This window comes from Podarcis pityusensis, assembly GCF_964106645.2.
Source record: "Podarcis pityusensis genome assembly, chromosome: 8".
Taxonomy (NCBI): Eukaryota; Metazoa; Chordata; class Lepidosauria; order Squamata; family Lacertidae; genus Podarcis; species Podarcis pityusensis.
The window spans coordinates 81,823,601-81,843,741 of NC_138033.1; the positions used below are offsets into that span (position 1 = coordinate 81,823,601).

Sequence of the window (20,141 nt, forward strand, 5' to 3'; positions counted from 1 at the left end):
TCCTGCTTGGATGAAGAAGGTCCCAAGTTCCAGTCTTGGTGTCTCCAGGTGGGGTTGGGAGAGACTCTCTGCCGGAAGCCCTGGAGACCCACTGCTGCCTGTCAGTGTAGGCACAAGGAGCTAGACCAGTGTTTCCCAAACTTGGATCTCCAGCTGTTTTGGGACTACAATTCCCATCATCCCTAGCTAGCAATTCCCATTGTAGGGCCATAAGAAACCCCCCCTCAAAGGCCTTTCTGAGAAAGGAGAGGTCCGTCAGGAGAACAAGGCTGGCATTGATGGAACAGGCTCAAATGTTTATTATTCAAGGTTGTAAAGAGATAAGCAAACTCAGGAATGCACATGGCCGTGGTGTTGTTGGGGGGGCCATGGCAGGGAGGAAGGAGATTGCAGGAAGGAGGGAGGCCAAGACCTTAGATGGTAATAGGAACTTACTATAACTTTCGATTTCCCAGAAATCAGGTGGTTTACAAGAAATCAGGTGGTATTGTATTCTGCAAATGTATAAAAAGCTGGCTCGCTCAGAATTCGGGGTGCAGACATCGGGCAAACGCTTGTCTGTACCATTTTTGTCATGACAAAATAAACGATTCTGTTACTGCTGTCATTTTGACTCTTTGAAGCAACTCCCTGATTGCTCCGAGGATCCCAGGAAAAAACAAAACAAAGGAAGGGTCCTTCACCATCATCAGAGGTCCTGCTCCCTAGTAGAGCAGTCTTTGCCAACCTGCTGACCTTCTGATTTTTTTGGCCTACAACTCCCATCAGCCCCAGGATGGGGGCTGCCTGTTGGGGCTTATGGGTCTCCAGCAGAGAAGGGTCTTCTTCCCCCTGGTACCTTGATCCATGTGTGAAGTGGGTTCATGAGACCTTCCATGTGCGAAGTGGGTTCTTGGCCTTAGAGGTAGGCTCCTTTTTTTGATCCACTCACACGTCAGGAAGTCCTAGGTGTTCATAGAGGAATGGAGCAAAACATGTCCTCTGAATTTCAGTGGATCCAGTGTCTGGGGCAAAAGGAAGCCCCACCCCAAACCCCAAACTCATTCCCAAACTGCAGCCTCTGCAATTTGTCCCTCCATGTTCATCATCATCATCGTTCCATAGCATGGTTGTTGAGGACACAAGACAGAGCCTTCTCTGTGGCTGCTCCCATTCTGTGGAATTCCCTCCTAAGGCTGGCTCCCTCTTTGCTATCCTTGTGCTGGCAGGCTTAGAGCTTCCTTGTTCAGACAGGCCTTTGAGGTTTCAGAAAATGCTAAGAAGTGGACCGCAGTCAAGGTTCAAAGACTTTTTCCCCGGAAGCTCCCAGTAGATCATGGGAACCGCTGAATTTTTACTTATTCATTTATCTTGCTAGTTCTAAATGTGTTCCGATGCATTTTCACTACTGTTTTTAACTTGTTTTGCTTTGCATTTTACAACGATGCTTTTAAATGTTGGAAGCAGCCTTGAATCCCATCTAGGGACAAAGGTGGGATATAAATCTATTAAATAAATCACGTTCTCCTCCTTCCTCTCCCCGTTCCCTACAAGCCCTTAACAAGGGTAGAGGAGACCCATGAAAGATACCCAGTTCTTATATTAATATTACCTCTTCTACTATTGCTACTATGATTAGCCGCAGTGCAATGCGGTTCTTTGCACAGAAAAGCAAGCGAGAGGTCTCTGCCCAGAGGAGCTTAAAAGCTAAATCTCAATTAAGGAGGAGGAAACTTGAGGGGAAGGGAAACTGAGCCAATGTCACAGAAAAGACCTCTTATATGCACTTATACGTCCCTTAGCTCTCAAGGCCTCCAGGCCTTTGGTATTTTTTGAGAGGGATGAAAGCACATAGTCCAAACCTTTAGGCGGATTAAAGTGCTCTGACATCTTAGCAGGGGAAAAAATCATGTTTAAAAGTGGGGGGTGGAGGGGTTGCTTTCTGCATTTGGAACGGGATGGGGAAATGAATGGGAAAGTTTGGGGTGAATGCATGATAAACACCCCGTACGCAAATCAGGATGAATTCTCATTGTTGTAACAGCCCTGCAAACATAACCAAACAAACACTGGAGAATCTAAGCATGGAGTGAGCTTTGTGCAAGCAAATCAGGGTGAATGCTGAATAAACAGGTCACCTGCAGGGGTTCTTCATTACAGCAGGGAAGAGGGCAGATCATCTCAGGAATTAAGCAGGACAAATGTCCCTTTACTGTTCCCCACGCTCATCCTGGTGTGACTTTTGCTTAGTAAAAACTCCCTGGAACTTGTCACATCACAGCTGCTGACCGTGCGCTGGGCAGGATGTTTAAATGGGTGCATTTTAATTATGGTGTATTTCAATAGTGTTGTGCAAGTGGTTTCTATATTTTGTAAACTACTTACATGCCTATTTTGGCATTAAGCAGCAGTGCTTTTTCTAAAAAAAAATGTTTAGGGGTACTCTCATTTTGACGCAAGAAAACCACCATTTTATAGTTCAAATCGGGGAAAATCAATACAGCAAATGGACAAAAGTACAAAGGTTCACAATAGGTTTAGGGGTATGCGTACCCCGGCGTACCCCCAGAAAAAGCACCTTTAAGCAGTATATTGTTGTTATTTTTCTTGTTATTAGCTAGATCGAGGGGCCATAAGCTTCTTTAGATGCTTCCAGGAAGCTCACAAAAACCAGGCATGGAAGCAACAGCCTTCCCTCCCTTGTTTTGTCTCCAGCACTTTCGATTCGGTGATTGTTGTTGTCGTTTAGTCGTATCCAACTCTTCGTGACCCCATGGACCAGAGCACACCAGGCACTCCTGTCTTCCACTGCCTCCCGCAGTTTGGTCAAACTCATGCTGGTAGCTTCGAGAACACTATCCAACCATCTCGTCCTCTGTCGTCCCCTTCTCCTAGTGCCATCCATCTTTCCCAGCATCAGGGTCTTTTCCAGGGAGTCTTCTCTTCTCATGAGGTGGCCAAAGTATTGGAGCATCAGCTTCAGGATCTGTTCTTCCAGTGAGCACTCAGGGCTGATTTCCTTAAGAATGGATACGTTTGATCTTCTTGCAGTCCATGGGACTCTCAAGAGTCTCCTCCAGCACCATAATTCAAAAGCATCAATTCTTCGGTGATCAGCCTTCTTTATGCTCCAGCTCTCACTTCCTTACATCACTACTGGAAGTTACCAGTTTAAACAGGGACATTGAAAGCTGCCTTCGACTGAGTCAGACCCTTGAGTTCATTTAGGTCAGTGTCATCTACACTGGCCAGCAGCAGCTGTCCGGACTCTTGAACGGGAGTCAAGAGTTGAGGATGGGGCCTTCTGCATGCAGATCATATGCTCTGCCAGTAAGCTGTAGCCCTGCCTTCCACAGCGTTGTGGTCCCAATCCGAAATGCAGGAAGCTCAGTTGCAAACGGCGGCAGACCCGCCAAGTTTCCCTATTTTCCAGGGACAGCCCCAGATTTACAAAAGCCATCCCGGTTTCTGATTCGATCCCAGAATCTCCCACCTTAACTTAAAGGTAAAGGGACCCCTGACCATTAGGTCCAGTCGTGGCTGACTCTGGGGTTGCGGCGCTCATCTCGCTTTATTGGCCAAGGGAGCCGGGGTACAGCTTCCGGGTCATGTGGCCAGCATGACTAAGCCGCTTCTGGCAAACCAGAGCAGCTCATGGAAACACCGTTTACCTTCCCGCCGGAGCGGTACCTATTTATCTACTTGCACTTTGTGCTTTCGAACTGCTAGGTTGGCAGGAGCAGGGACTGAGCAACGGGAGCTCACCCCGTCGTGGGGATTCGAACCGCAGACCTTCTGATCGGCAAGTTCTAGGCTCTGTGCTTTAACCCACAGCGCCACTTAGGATGTCCCTATTTTCATCAGAGAAATGTTGGAGGGTATGGAGCTATGTGACACACACACCCAGCCAAGGAGATAAGTAACTAGACAACAACATCTGAAGGCAGTCCTGTATGGGGAAGTTTTTTTTTTAATGTTTTGTTATGTTTTTATGTATGTTGAACGCTGCCCAAAGTGGCTAGGGCAACTCAGTCAGAAGGGTTGGGAATAATAATAATAATAATAATAATAATAATAATACAGTGGTACCTCGGGTTACATATGCTTCAGGTTACATACGCTTCAGGTTACAGACTCCACTAACCCAGAAATATTACCTCAGGTTAAGAACTTTGCTTCAGGATGAGATCAGAAATCATGCTCCGGCGGCAGCGGGAGGCCCCATTAGCTAAAGTGGTGCTTCAGGTTAAGAACAGTTCCAGGTTAAGAACAGATCTCCAGAACGAATTAAGTTCTTCACCCGAGGTACCACTGTAACGACATCCTATATTCATCAGAGAAATGTTGGAGGGTATGTAGTGGTGACGCCAGAAAAACATTTGGAGTGGGGCTCAGAAGGGACAAGTATGTGGGCAAGTTGTGTTCCACATGTGAATATAGATCTCTGAAGTGTCCATTAATGACAGGTGTCCATCGATGGAGGGGAGGCGAGGGGGGGTGAGCTCCTTTGGGGGGGGACACCTTGCCCCCCTCCTCTAGGGCTACCCACAGCCACAAATCTCCAATCATGTAGCCTGTCCCGCAGTCCATCTTGCAGCCTCAGAGAGAAGGCAAAATTCGAACCCAAGACTTCCCGGTCTAGCGCAGGGCCCCTCATTCCAGGCCTGAGACTCGTCTCTTAATAACAGCACAGTCCTAGAGTTATATAAACCCTCGTGATACGCTGCGCTTTCCGAAGCACAGCAGTGACCTGGCGGGGGGGGCGGTCTGGAGGAAACCCAAAAGCTGCCACATTGCATCTCTTTTATCTTTTAACCCCGTCGCTGTTCCGAAGGGCCCACCGCCCTCTCCATCCCAAAAGAGCTTCGATGGCAGGCTCACCATGGCAACCACATCCACTCCCCCCCCCTCATATCCGCGCCCCCCCCTCCGCAAGCCAGTGAACCACTAAATGCCAGAGAAAGCCAGGCGGAGAGATGGAGATCTGTAAAAATAACCCACGACGACGGGGCTTAGAAGAAATTTGACGCGCTGCAAATCTCTGTTGAAAATCCAAAAAGCGGGGCACTGAATACCTGCTGGGCTGAATTTTAAAATCCATCACAGGCAGTTAAAAGGGGAGGAAAGTGAGGACACCTGCTGGCTCCCTCTACTCCTCCTCCCCTCCCCGCTGCACCAATTCCTGAATTGAGCCACATATCGCATTGCTAAAGATTTGACCAGCAAACCTTCCCAGCTTCTGATCCTCACCTTCCAACGATGGCGAGAAGGAGAGGTTTCAGTTTGAACCCACCTGGTTCGCCCTCCCCCAAGCAAAGCACGCCTCTCCTTCAAAATCCGAACCAGTCAAAATTTTGGTGCCAAAAATAATGTATATAATAATCGAGGTAATATGTAAAAAATGCATTATATTAGGGAAACTGGCTTGCAAAAATATATTAGGCAAAACTGGTTCCATTAGGATGACTGCGCATGAAAGCGCAAACAAAATTCCATTTTAAAAAAAATAACGAATGAATGCAGAAATTAGGGGAACTGGGTTTAAGATTAGGAAAACGGGAACTGGAGGTATAGAAATGTTCTTCCATCCCTGTCTCCAATCCAGAAGATTATTCTGGATGATAATTTGCTTAATTTGCAATGCTGCCTCCAAAGAAGACAGGGTGTAAGTATAAAAGGAGAAAGATACTGGAATGGAGAGGGGGGTAGGATCCAGCAACAACAGTATGAGAAGCCAGCAATTGAGCAATTAAAAGGAGAGCTAAAAACTTTAATGAGGACAAAAAGGCTTAAAATGCCAAGAAACAAAAGCAAATTAAATGAGGAGAAAGGATCTAAAAACAAGACATTTCAAAGCAGCAAATTTTAAAAGCCTGGGGAAACGTAAAAATCAGCAGACGATAAAAAGATCTTAAAGGAGGGATGGACAAACGCATCCTTTTCAATTCTCATATTTCATAGAATCATAGATTTGGAAGGGACCCAAGGGTCATCTAGTCCAACCCCTAAAATATCTTCATCAGTCTGTGATATAGGCTAGTCCTCATGAAAATTCAACCCACATTTTAAGGCACATGTGCAAACAATTTCTCCCCAATAAAATTCATTTGTATATGTTATTTTCATCACCATATACATATATGCCACTTTCCCCTGTTTACGCATTTTCCCTGAATATACATTTTTGTACACATTTGGGGGTTGAAAATTCAGAAGCGTGTTTTTCAAAGGATGCCTGTTTTGTTTCAGAAAGTACAAATTAAGCAAGTCCACATTAAAGTCAACTGGAGCCACCAGCAAGAAGGCCCTTTGCTTGTATTGCAGAGATCAGCCTGCACCAACCTACTGCCCTCCAGATGTTTTGGAAATTGTAGCCTACATCTGGAGGGCATCAAGTCAGACGGTGGAATCTGGTACTTGAACGGCGGTACCTGGATCAAAAAACCTCAGAGGTATTTACTTTTAGGACTAACCGATCAACAATTCCATACATTTGAGAGGTAGCGTGGTGCAATGGTGAGAATGTTGAGCAAAGGCCTGGGGAGACCCGAGTTCAAATTCCCCACTCAGCCATGAGTATTGCTGGATGGAATTGGACCAGTCACAGGTAGATCACACAACTGCACAGGGTTGTGTGTGGATAAAATGTGACCCTTGGAAGAATATGTGAAGCAATAAAGCAGCAAGGTTAGGTATCACACTGTTTGGCCCTTTCCCATCTCCTTTAGGAATTCTAGAAACACAACACTGGCAAGCCCCTTCCCCACCCACGCTGCGTTTGGGGGGCTGCGTCAGACAGCTGTGCCTGCAATGGACTAGGTCACGTTCCAGAGTTTTGCTGGATGAGCTCCGAGTTCAAATCCCTGCACAACTGTTACGGTTACACACATGAGACAGAATCAGAGAATTGTAGGACTGGAAGGGACCACATGGAACATCTAGTCCAATCCCCTACAATCTCAACTAAAGCATTTACCTCTGCTTAAAAATCTCCAATGAAGGGAAACCCACCACCTTCCAGAGCCTCTTACAGCCAGAAAGTTTTTCCGTAGGTTTAGCCGGAATCTCCTTCCTTGTAACTTGAAGCCATTGGTTTGAGTCCCACCCTCCAGAGCAGGAGAAAACAAGCTTGCTCCATCTTCCATATGACAGCCCTTCAGATATTGGAAGATGGCTATCATATCATCTCTCAGTCTCCTCTTTACCAGGCTAAACATACCCAGCTCCTTCAACCATTCCTCATAAGGCTTGGTTTCCAGAACTTTGATCATCCTGTTTGGATTCCTCTCCTCAGTACACCTTCCAGCTTGTCAACATCCTTCTTAAATTGGCCGTGCTCACTATATTGGATGCCCCTGAATTAAAGGATCAGTCAAATTTATGGTGGAGATCCATCCATAGCTATGAGCCTCCACATTCCAAAGCACTAAGTACCAGCGGGAACCCAAGAGGGGAAAGTCATCTTGCCATTGTACCCTGAGCTTCCATGGGCTTCTGGCTGTGCACTGTTGGAAACAGGCCACTGGACCTTGATTTGAATGAGTAAAGCAATTATTAAGTCCTTCGAGGGAACCCTTGCCATGGATTGATTGGGGGGGGGCATGAGTGGAACCAATGGGAGTTAAAGCCCATCAACATCTGGAGGTACATAGACCACTCTCCTGTGATTTGTTGCATGCCCTTGCTCTTAGCCTCAGTTCCCCCAGCTGTGAAGTGGGCATAAATAATGATGCCTCTAGGCTAACAGATGGAGAATTATAGATAGATAGATAGATAGATAGATAGATAGATAGATAGATAGATATAGATAGATGATTGATAGATAGATAGATGATAGATAGATAGATAGATAGATAGATAGATAGATAGATAGATGATAGATAGATAGATAGATAGATAGATATAGATAGATGATAGATAGATAGATAGATAGATAGATAGATGATAGATAGATAGATAGATAGATAGATAGATAGATAGATAGATGATAGATAGATGATAGATGATAGATAGATAGATAGATAGATAGATAGATAGATAGATAGATAGATGATAGATAGATATAGATATAGATGATAGATAGATAGATAGATAGATGATAGATAGATGATAGATAGATAGATAGATAGATAGATGATATAGATAGATAGATAGATAGATAGATAATAGATATAGATTCCAGCCTCCATCAAGCACTTCCACAAAGATGAACAAGAGAGGCCCTTTTATTTTATTTTTGCTGTGGTAACAGTCATTAAGGCGCCCCTTCTGCCCCCCCCCCCCAGCAACAAACTGATTTGCACAGAAGAAATTTTCAGAGCTGAGCTCCTGGGAAAGAAACCCACATTCACTGAAGGGGCTTTTTGGCAGCGAACGCTCAGTCCATTTTCGGCACTGTACATTCTGTATGTGTACAAACTAGTACTAGCTCTGTGCGACGATCTGCATCCATTAACGGACCCATTTAAGAGCAGGGCATCTTAGAGAGCAAGCAGTAGCGCCATGTAGCAAGCCAGATCGATTCCACACTCCTGATGTACCAGAACCACCCCTGTAGCCTGTGGCACGAGACCTAGGGGGACCTGCGTGGAAATGTCACGGCTAATTCTGAAATGGATTAAAGCACCTTTCAAGCTCAGTTAGTAAGTGATGTCTCTCCAGGATTAAAAGGGGGAGCAAGCAGTAACTGCAAGGTTCGACTCGGCCCCTAATTCGTTAGGTAGCCCTAGCGCAGATGATGCTGCCACACACACAAAGGCAGCAGTACCGTGGTACTTTGGTTTAAGAGCAGTCCAGTTTAAGAACGACTGGGTTGACAAACTCCGCAAAACCGGAAATAGTGTCTTGGTTTGAGAACTTTACCTCGGTCTAAGAACAGAAGCCGAACGGTGGAAAGGCACCGGTGGCAGGAGGCCTCATTAGGGAAAGCGGACTTCAGTTTAAGAACAGACTTCTGGAACACATTAAGATTGGCTACCTTTGATGGTGACCCAGAAACTACAACTAATCCAGAATACGGCAGCTAGACTGGTGACCAGGGGTGGCCGCAGAGACCACATAACACCGGTCTTGAAAGACCTACACTGGCTCCCAGTACGTTTCCAAGCACAATTCAAAGTGTTGGTGTTGACCTTTAAAGCCCTAAATGGCCTTGGCCCAGTATACCTGAAGGAGCGTCTCCACCTCCATCGTTCTGCCCGGACACAGAGGTCCAGCTCCAAGGGCCTTCTGGCAGTTCCCTCATTGCAAGAAGCAAAGCTACAGGGAACCAGGCAGAGGGCCTTCTCGGTAGCGGCACCCGCCCTGTGGAACGTCCTCCCACCAGATGTCAAAGAGAAAATAACTACCAAACTTGTAGAAGACATCTGAAGGCAGCCCTGTTTAGGGAAGCTTTTAATGTGTGACATCTTAGTGTATTTTTGGTCTTTTGGTGGAAGCCGCCCAGAATGGCTGGGGAAATTATTATTATTATTATTCGTAAACCAAGGTACCACTGTACTGGGCCATCGCTTAGTCCCCAGGCAGGGCTGGGACTAAACCATGCTTGAAACTCCATATGATAGCCTGAAACAAGCCACTCTCGCACAACTTCAATTTCACCATCTCCAGCATTAGAGATCAGAACACCCACTCACTTTACAGCAGATAAGAACACTTTATACAGATGTTGTTGGACCACAACTCCCACAATGCCTGTCTACTGGAGATCCTGGCTGGGTCTGATGGGATTCGGACTTCAACAATAGCTAAAGAACCACAGCCCTGCTTTGCAAGGTTGTCGTGAGGGTTGCAACTGGATAACACACATGAAGCACTTTGAACAGTTGGAATAATTATTGCATTCCGTCTCCTTCACGGAGTCCCTTGGGCAAGCCTCGGTTTCCCTTCCATGGTGTGCAACCACCTCAGGCCTTTTTTTGTCACAGAAGCCCATCCTTTTAATCCCAAATGTATTCTTTTGCAGAACTGTAGCACTGGAAGGCGCATCGCCATTCTAGTCCAAGCCCCTGCAATGCAGGAATCGTGGCTTTAAAAATCCCTGACGGATGTTCAAAATCCTCTGTTCAAAAACCTCCGAGGAAGGAGAGTCTTCCACCTTCTGAGGGAGTCCATGATCCGCTCTTACCATCAGAAAGTTCTTCCTGGTGTTTGGTCGGAATCGCCTTCCTTGCCATTTGGCTCCACTTGGTTTGTGCCCTACCCTCTGGAGCAGGAGAAAACAAGCTTGTTCCATCTTCTATGAGACATCCCTTCAGATCTTTGAAGATAGCTGTTCCATCACATCATCCAGGCTAAGCATAGCCAACTCCTTCGTCTGTTCTTTAATGTTATATACCCCACCTTTCTTCCATTGGTAGATGGAAGATGGCATACATGGTGAGGCCCTGGGGGGGTAATTCCCAAGTGGCCTCTCATTCAGACAATAACCACCCCATCTGCTTAGCTTCAGGAAGGCCTCTGCACTACAGTGGTACCTCAGGTTAAGTACTTAATTCGTTCCGGAGGTCCGTTCTTAACCTGAAACTGTTCTTAACCTGAAGCACCACTTTAGCTAATGGGGCCTCCCGCTGCCACCACATGATTTCTGTTCTCATCCTGAAGCAAAATTCTTAACCCGAGGTTCCATTTCTGGGTTAGCGGAGTCTGTGACCTGAAGCGTATATAATCTGAAGCGTATGAACTCGAGGTACCACTGTACACACATTCAGGACCATCCTCTGTGACATGGGCTGTGGTTCCTCCACGGGTGAGAGGAAAACACTGTACATCAGGCATGGCCAAACGTGGCCCTCCTGATGTTTTTTCAGACTACAGTTCCCATCATCCCTGACCACTGGTCCTGTTAGCTAGGGATGATGGGAGTTGTAGTCCCAAAACATCTGGAGGGCCGAGTTTGGCCATGCCAGCTGTACATGGTCAGGCGCATCCCAGAAACAAACTCCAGAATCCAGAGCACGGCCCACGGCCAAGCCCACCCCCTAGCTAAGCCTTGCTGCTCCACTGTTGGAAAGACCACTGCCATATAACTGCTGCAGACTCCCGTGACAAAAAGCCAGGCTAATCGACAGCCTTTTGCACAGTTGCCAACGTGCAGGCAGGGAAGAGTTTCAAAATCTAGAGGTTGGTCAGGAAAATCAGGGCCAGAATTGACAGCTATTGCAATGAGCTCCTTGCTCTCCCTGCATGCACACACAAAGCTTATGACTCCCCAGAGGATATGGTCCACAGAGCAAAGAAAAGAAAACCCTGAAGAAGAGAAGGCTAAGAGGAGAAGGGCTGTCCCATGGAAGATGGAGCAAGCTTGCTTTCTGCCGCTCCGGAAGGGAGGACTCGAACCAATGGCAAGAAAGGAAATTCCGAGTAAACATCAGGAGGAATTTTCTGGAGGTGGGAGCTGTTTTGACAGTGGAACCGGGGTCCCTTGGGAGGTGGTGGACTCCCCTTCCTTGGAGGCATTTAAGCAGAAGGCTGAATGGTCATCGGTCAGAGATGCTTTAGTTGAGATTCCTGCATTGAAGGGGGGTTGGGCTAGATGGCCATTGGGGTCCAACTCGACAGTTCTGTGATTCATGAAAATAAGATAAAAGGCAGGGAAAGCTTTTTCCTCTCATTTGCAGGGGGCTTTCCCTTCCTTCCATTATTCCATCCATTTCCGTTACCCCCCACCCCCCATTTCCCTCTCCTTCTCAGAGGACCAAACAAAACTGATTGCTTGCAGAGGACTTTCCTCTCTTCCATTACTCTGTCCATTTGGGTTTAACACCATCACGACCCGCCATTCCCCAGGGTTCTGTTCTGCCTCCCATTTCCCATCTTCATGCAACTTGGCTAAGGCACGGACCAGTTTCCCCACCTAGCACATAATATCTTTTCCAATATTCTTGCATTCCTTTTTTCTTTTCTTTTCTGTATCTGTTAACTCTGCACGAATCCCATTTAAATAGGAATGTGTCTTCTATCGCACACGCTCCCATGTTAATCATTTCTGCAGAACACAATGCGATGTACAGGAGATCCCATCGGTTCGTATTGGAGCTACGAGCACTAGAATGTAATATCCAAACCACATTGCACCTAGGGTGCATCCCATTTCCAGCAAGGGCCAGTCAGGCAGCTTAGCCCTTTGTTCCCAGTAGATTACCCCTAAACAGGGAGGCTCCATCCTTAGGGGCTGAACCCCATTGGCAGACCTCACCTCTGAGAGTTTGCCCAAGTCTTTACAAGAATTGCTTTGCTGGATCCTAGCAAATGCCCATCTAGCCCAGAATCCTGCAGCCACCAGTAGCGGCCAGATGACTACCTCCCCCCGCCCATCGGTTATTTCTACATGCCCATTTGGCAATACAGACGCACCTCCTTGTCCCCAGGCCACAGCCACCTCCTTCAAAAAGCACTCAGTCAAGAAAAGAGGGTGGACAGGGCTCCCGTATCATCAATAGATGTGAGGTGGGCAGCTTGCCATTAAAGGTGCAAGGGCCCCATTCTATTTTATACCTGGCCGCCCATCAGGAAGCTGTCCACCTCCATCCCTCTCAAGGCATTGCAGATCACAGCCTCCTTCATCGTCGCCCCTCAAACATATTGCCGCTCCAGGTGTACCTAGAATGGGATATGGGCTTTTGCCCCTTCTCGGCTCCACAGCTCTGCGGGCCTGGGGATCAAAGATGAGCAGGGAGGAATCTGCAAGCCCCAGTAAGTCTGCAGCAAAGCGGGGGCACCAACCAATACAACACACACCCTCCCGCTCATTTTGAGGGACGCAAAGCCAACCTTCCACAAGCTTTCCCAAAGCAAGAGAATTTGTGCTTTTTCCTTTCCCTGCATCCCATTCACATACCAGAACTGTAGTTCCCCATGCCCAGCACTTCAGCCCCCAGCACCCTCAACACACTACGGTTCCCAGGATTCGTTCGGGAAGGTGATGCACTTTAAATGTATGGCAGACGCGCCCAGGGATTAGGGAGTCCTTTGCTGCCAGCTGCCACCTGAGACTTGGCTGGCTTTGTTGTAACAGGCCGACACTGTTCAGAAACCTGGCTTGAGATAAGAATCGCAGGGTCGTGGGTTCAAGTCTCACGTTGGGCAAAATATTCCTGCATTGCAGGGGGTTGGACTAGGGGACCCTCATGGTCCCCTCCAACTCTACAGTTCTTTGATTTAACAACTGCAGGTCAAAATCTCACTGATCCGCCCCCCCCCCCCAGCCCAGTTCAATCAGGTTTCGGGCAATGGAAGGCAGTTCCATGACCAGCCAGCCAAGAGCCTGTTGCTGGCAAAGGTTGGGGCAGCGCTTCAGGCTTCCTGCATGCAGAATTGAACCCCAGCGCTAGGACCCCTCCCCATTTGAGGCAGTGGACCAAAGGGGGGGGGCAAAGAGGAGCCACAAGAAGCCACTTGGAGCATCTGCCCAGTCTATCACAGCAGATCCGCCTCGTACTGTATATTTAAAGCACACTCAACGGGCATTTGACTTCCTCTAAAGAATACCCGGAGCTGCAGTTTATTAAGGGTGTTGGGAATTGTAGATTGGTGGGGGAACTACAGATCCCTAGATACTTCAGAGGAGCTTTCAATGGGTGTTGAGTGTGCTTCAAATGCTCTGCCCCCCCCCCAAGCCAGACGCCTGCCAGGGAGCCCCCTCTCCTTTGGGGGGGGGGGTTTGAACGAGATGACCCCTGGGCTACTTCTTCCAACGCTGTGTTTCTTTGCAGGCTACCGAGGTGAGGTTGCTGAGCTTTCCCACGGCGGGAATGATCGTTCCCGTGTTTTCCAGCAGGAGGCGGGGTGGGGAGGAAACGTGGGAATGCCCCTGCCTGCAACCCGCGCCCAGATCCCTCCCGAGCGCCCAGCGGCGTCGCCCGACCCACGACACCCAACCGGCCAGCCAGCCCAAACAGGGGGGTGAGAGCGGCTTACCGTCAAGGCAGGCAAGGCTCTCCTTGCGCAGCGGATCTGCGGCAGCGGTTCTGACCGAGGGAGGGAGGAGAAAAGAAAGTCCTCGCTGGCTGGCTGGCTGGCGCGCTTGTTCCTCGCTCCCTGCTGAGCCGAACGCGGAGATCAAAGGGAACCTGGAGAAAGGCGAGCGGGGGAGAGGTGACGTCGCCCGGGGGAGACGCCCGTGCGCAGCCGAAAGGGAGAGTGCATGCCCTGCGCGCGCCTCGCCGTCCAGCTGTGGCGCCAGCCCTCGCCTTCCCCGCATGCGCAAGCCGCCCGGACTAGGCGCAAGAGGCACATCAATCGCAAGCCCTGCCCCGCCTGCCAGGCGAGGCTCCCGCTGCGCAGAGCTTTGGGGGGGGAGGGGGGCGGGCGGAGGGACTGGCCAGCCGCGTGGGAGGGGCTGGGGAGGGAGCAGATGGACAGAAAAGGAACCCGGGCCGGGTGCAAGGGAAACCACAATATACGCGCCGTTCCGACGTGACGGCCAACACGCAGGTTTCTCACTCTCCCGCGCAGGCGGACGCGTAAGCAGTTGCTGTCCTCCGCCGGAGGTTTCTAAGCAGAGGTCAGGCGGCTACTACCTGCCAGGGATTCTTTAGTTTAGCTGCGATTCCTGCACGGCGGGGGGTTGGAGGGACTGGCCAGCCGCGTGGGAGGGGCTGGGGAGGGAGCAGATGGACCGGGTACATGGGAAACCACAATATACGCGCCGTTCCGACGTGACGGCCAACACGCAGGTTCCTCACTCTGACGCGCAGGCGGACGCGTAAGCAGTTGCTGTCCTCCGCCGGAGGTTTCTAAGCAGAGGTCAGGCGGCTACTACCTGCTAGGGATTATTTAGTTTAGCTGCGATTCCTGCACGGCGGGGGGTTGGACTAGATGACCCATGGGGTGCCTTCCAGCTCTACAATTCTGGGATTCTAATTCTGGGGTTCTAAGTGCACGGTGTTCGCAAACAGCCGTTGGGCTCTTCCCTCGCGAAGGTTTTTTTTTAATGGATCACACCACATTTCAGCTTTCCGCAGGACGGCAGGTTTGGGGAGGGGAGAGCGAAAGCAGAGGCTGTAGCTCAGGGGGAGAACATTTTCCTTAAATGCGGAAAGTGCCTGGTCCAATCCCTGATGGCGACCCCAGCCTGAAATTCCGGAGAGCTTCTGGCAGTCACTGTGTAGACAATACTGCGCTAGGTGGACCAATAATCCGGATCAGTGCATTATACTGTATATCCTAAAAAATCGTCCCAATGTGTCTCAGGAACCCCATCCCTCATTTTTGCTAACTGTGAAGCCTCCTTGGATATATATGGCTTCACAACATATATTTTGCAAAATCTTGGGGAACGTTCCGCCCAAATTCTCAGGCAAATTCTGTCTAAACTTAGACGGCGTCCCTGCCCACAGTCTTCTCTCTTGCAACGCTTTCATCCTCCGCCACCCCCAGGTCTCCTGCTGTCCCGCTGCCCCCACCCCTAGGCTGCAGGCGCCCGCTGTTAACTCCTCCATCCTCCTTCCCTGCTCTCCAACTGCATTTTCTTGCATTCATCCCGTTTCTCTTGTCTGCGTGGGGCTTCCCTTGTGCTTGATCCGGAACCTGCAGTTAGTGCAGAGTGCTGCAGCAGGATTGCTGACAGAGTACAGTGGTACCTGGGGTTAAGAACTTAATTCGTTCTGGAGGTCCGTTCTTAACCTGAAACTGTTCTTAACCTGAAGCACCACTTTAGCTAATGGGGCCTCCTGCTGCTGCCGTGCCGCCAGAGCACGATTTCTGTTCTCATCCTGAAGCAAAGTTCTTAACCCGAGGTACTATTTCTGGGTTAGCGGAGTCTGTAACCTGAAGTGTATGTAACCCGAGGTATCACTGTATAACACCTGTGCTCAGGAATCTTGCACAGTTTGGCTGTTCACTGCCTGGCAGATTCACAGTTCAGCTTGGGACCAGTTAACCTGTGAGATCAACACACCCCATAGATGCCCACTGAATTGCTTTGATCTGTGGAACCGGCGCTGTTACAGATGCCACATAGCACCCATTCCACTTTTGAAAGAAATTAATATTTTGTGCTCTTTGGAACTCCCTGCCAATTGACATCTGGTGGGGACGCGGGTGGCGCTGTGGGTTAAACCACAGAGCCTAGGACTTGCCGATCAGAAGTTCGGCGGTTCGAATCCCTGCAATGGGGTGAGCTCCCGTTGCTCGGTCCCTGCTCCTGCCAACTTAGCAGTTCGAAAGCACATCAAAGTGCACATAGATAAATAGGTACCGCTGTGGTGGGAAGGTAAACAACGTTTCAGTGCGCTGCTCTGGTTCGCCAGAAGCGGCTTAGTCATGCTAGCCACATGACCCGGAAGCTGTACGCCGGCTCCCTCGGCCAATAAAGCGAGATGAGCACCGCAACCCCAGAGTCGGCCATGACTGGACCTAATGGTCAGGGGTCCCTTTACCTTTACCTTTTAGGCAGCTTCACTATCTATTTCCCCCCAGCGCCTACTAAAAACATTTTTTGTTCAGACAAGGCTACCCAGATATGAAGAATGTTGCCGTGTCTTAATCCGCTTTTAGCTTATCACTTGTTTTAATTATTTAAAAAAAATATTTAGTTGTTTTTAATCTCTCTGTGTGTGTGTGTGTGTGTGTGTGTGTTGTAAACCATACTGAGGTTTTTTCTTTTTTTTTACAATCAGGTGGGGTGTTTGTATGGCAGCTATGAAACTTTGTGGTCCTGATTTTAGGGATAGAAAACAGCCCCTTTTTTAAAAAAAAAAAGTGGGACTTCGTTGCAGAGGGAGTGACAACAGCTGCTGCTTCCCCCCTTTTGAATTCAAACACCTGCCAGTTTTCACTGCAAACGCCTGTTTAATGTTTAGAAATCAATACGAGAGAAACAGACGCAAGTAAGGGAATGTTAGCTGCATGGGGACAGAAACCGAATGGCCAAGAGTTACAGCCACAGGCAGTATGAGGGGGGGGGCGCTTTGAGACTGACACCCTCTGGCTTCTGAACTGTGGTGCAACCAGCTAACTTTAGACCAGGGGTCAGCAAACGTCTTCAGCAGGGGGCCGGTCCACTGTCCCTCAGACCTTGTGGGGGGCCGGACTACATTTTGGGGAAAAACATGAACAAATTCCTATGCCCCACAAATAAGCCAAAGATGCATTTTAAATAAAAGCACACATTCTACTCATGTAAAAACACGCTGATTCCCGGACCATCCGCAGGCCGGATTGAGAAGGTGATTGGGCCAGATCCGGTCCCCAGACCTTAGGTTGCCTACCCATGCTTTAGCCCCTGGGCTCAATAGGTTCACAACGATGCCCCTTTAAATAGCTTGGGGGGGGGGTTAAGGAAAAACTGCAACAATTTGTTGCAGACTCACCTGCAAAGTCATGGGCCAAGCCAGGAGCCCAGGACCAAAGGGAGGACAAACTAGGAGGCTGGACCACAGCAGAGTCCAGAGGGACCCTTTGGGGTCCTCACAACTCTGTGGAACGGTTGCAGTGTTTGGGGGTTTTTCGGTTTAGAGAAAAGGCGAGTAAGAAGCGAAATGGCAGAAGTATATAAAACAATGCCTGGCACGGAGAAACGTTTTTCTCCCTCTCTCCTAACACTTAGGACTCATGGAGACTGAACGTCGGAAGATTCAGGACAGAGAAAAGAAAAGACTTCTTCCTGCTGCGCTTAAACTGCGGAACTCCCTCCCACCGGATGCAGGGAACCTGAATGGCTTTCAAAGAGGACTGGGCAAATTCACGGAGGAAGAGAGGCTTTCGATGGCAACTAGCCATGATGGCTATGCTGTGCCCCCACAGTTGGAAGCAGCAATGCTTTCAAACTCCAAATTGCTGGGCACCACAGGAGGGGAGAAGGAGGTCCTGTTTGCGGTTTTCCCACTGAGGCGTCTGCTTGTCCCCAGTGAGAACAGGACCCTGGACTTAGTTGGGCTGCTGGCCGGATCCAGCAGGCTCTTCTTACATTCTTAATGCCCCCTTGAAGTTGTGATAGGAATTTTGAGGTCTTAGGTATATGTTAAATGTTCAGAAGTGTACCAACCAAGCACGTACGTAGATCAGCGCAGGAAGACCGACCTGAAACTACGGTATTTTGATTCCCAAACTGAGCAAATGTTTTCTCTGCAAGGTCAAAGGAAAATGGAAAAGCCTCCCCATTGTCTTCTCCTTCACAAATCCTGTCTTAAGGGCACATTTAAGATATGAATAGGGTGTGAGCCTGTGACTTGGCTCAGTAACTAAGTACAGTGGTACCTCGGGTTAAGTACTTAATTCGTTCTGGAGGTCTGTTCTTAACCTGAAACAGTTCTTAACCTGAAGCACCACTTTAGCTAATGGGGCCTCCTGCTGCTGCCGCGCCGCTGGAGCCCAATTTCTGTTCTCATTCTGAAGCAAAGTTCTTAACCCGAGGTACTATTTCTGGGTTAGCGGAGTCTGTAACCAGAAGTGTATGTAACCCAAGGTACTACTGTACTTATCATTACAAAAGACTGGCCAGGCTCCCCAAGCAATCCAATCAAGTGACCATTAAACAGGTCACCTGGCAGACAGGAGGTAAACAAAGCACTCAGATTTCTGCTGTAGACCGCCCTTTCTGTGATGTAGGTAAGATGTGTCTGCGGGGGTGGTCTTGAGCTACACCCCTTCTGTGATGTATGTATGATGTTTCTGGGGGTGGTCTTGGGCTCCAGGGAGGGAATTCAACAGTCTATATAAGGGCTTGCACACCATTGTTCTGGGTTCATCCTCCCTCCTGCGTGTGGTGACCCTGTTGCAACAGATCAATAAAGATCAGGCTTACTAGCTGCTTTGCTTCTCAATATTCTCTGGTTGGCCTCTGTCATTTTCTCCTACCAATAGGGAACCTACGTAAGGACTCTATATGGGCTCTTGGATATCCCATAAGGGAAAAGGGCAGATTTTTGTTTATAACAAAGTACCCACCTGAGTTCTGTTTCACCCAAACACACCAGAGGCCTTGTCCTGCAGACACCCTTGCTTCTTCCTGCATTAATATTCAGCTGCTGCTCCTTCAGTGTGCGTTGACTCTCTTCTCCCCAAGAACAGGGCGTCTGAAATTACTTGGCATCCTCTATAACAGATGAAGCATCGCTTGTCTTTGCTGAAGAACTTCTGCATGGGACCAGGAAAGGCAAGGGCATAGCAGGATGTCTGGAAGCCATGTAGGGAAGGGGGGTGGAGTAGAGAACAACAAACTTATAAGCAGTGCCAGATTAACGTATGATATGGAAGGGGGGGGCATGTCTTCTTCACCTTCTTCTTCGCTACAATATATCCATTTATTTCCAATTGTCAATGTCAAAAGGGACTAAAATTATAAAATTCATAGAAAATCAACGTGCCAATTTGCTCAATTTCTCTAGAACTCCATGACACCTCCCCTGTCCTCCATAATCCCTCAAGCAAGGTGTCAAGACCCTAATCCTGTCAAATAGCTCTACCAAGCCTTTCCTCTGGGCAATGCCAGGTGGCAGACTATGCATACATGGACCATTGTCTTCTCATCAGGTACTCAGGATGTGCTTATCTGCGCATATCTCCAGCTCTGCATATTCCCCCCTCCCTCCTCCATATGTTAATCCGGTGTAACCCAACCTCTTCCTAATGTATTCGTGATGTAATCTGTGTAACCCAACCTCTTCTTAATGTATTCATGATGTAACTGGGATTTATTTTGCACTGTATTCTGGGACATGGAGGGAAGTTTCAAAAATTCATGTCACCCCTTTCTCGCTGTTCAATCTCGCCTTGAACCTGTTGTGCAATAAACTTGGATCTTCTGCAGTTTGCTCCTGTCTCCGGCTGAGCTCATTTTTCTTCCGCAGGGACCTGCGGACTTAGTCCGACGAGCTGGGTGGCAGAGTAGCCCCGCACCCAGATTTTACCGTAACACGTATAAGCCAAACAAGCTATAGCTTAGGGCCCCACTCTCTTGGGGGCCCCCCAAAAAATTAAAGAGAAAAAACCCCTGAATGTACATTTCCAAAATATATGATAAAAAACAAATAAAAAGGTGTCATGGGCTTTGAAGACACTTGAACTCAGGACGCAAGGGAGAAATGTGCTAAGAAGAAGGCACGCTCGGCAAATCCACACCGTGATCAACTCCCGCCCGGAAACCTATGTCCCCACTGTGGAAGGACGTGTGGATCCAGAATTGGCCTCCACAATCACTTACGGACTCATTGTTAAAATCA

The 20,141-nt window shown here is 48.6% G+C and overlaps 1 protein-coding gene across 2 annotated transcripts in view; it reads right to left on the reverse strand.

The window, feature by feature from the left end:
* The window catches only part of RPH3A (rabphilin 3A), a 121,497-nt gene extending 102,194 nt beyond the window's left edge, over window positions 1-19,303 (reverse strand). Inside the window, exon 1 of one of the 2 annotated variants that reach the window (XM_081017371.1) lies at window positions 18,868-19,303. The gene's annotated coding sequence lies outside the window, so the exon portion shown is untranslated. Of the gene's footprint in view, window positions 1-14,498; window positions 14,522-18,867 lie in introns of those variants that run through there. The other variant, XM_081017370.1, reaches the window with a different exon arrangement.
* Between the last annotated feature and the right edge of the window lie 838 nt (window positions 19,304-20,141).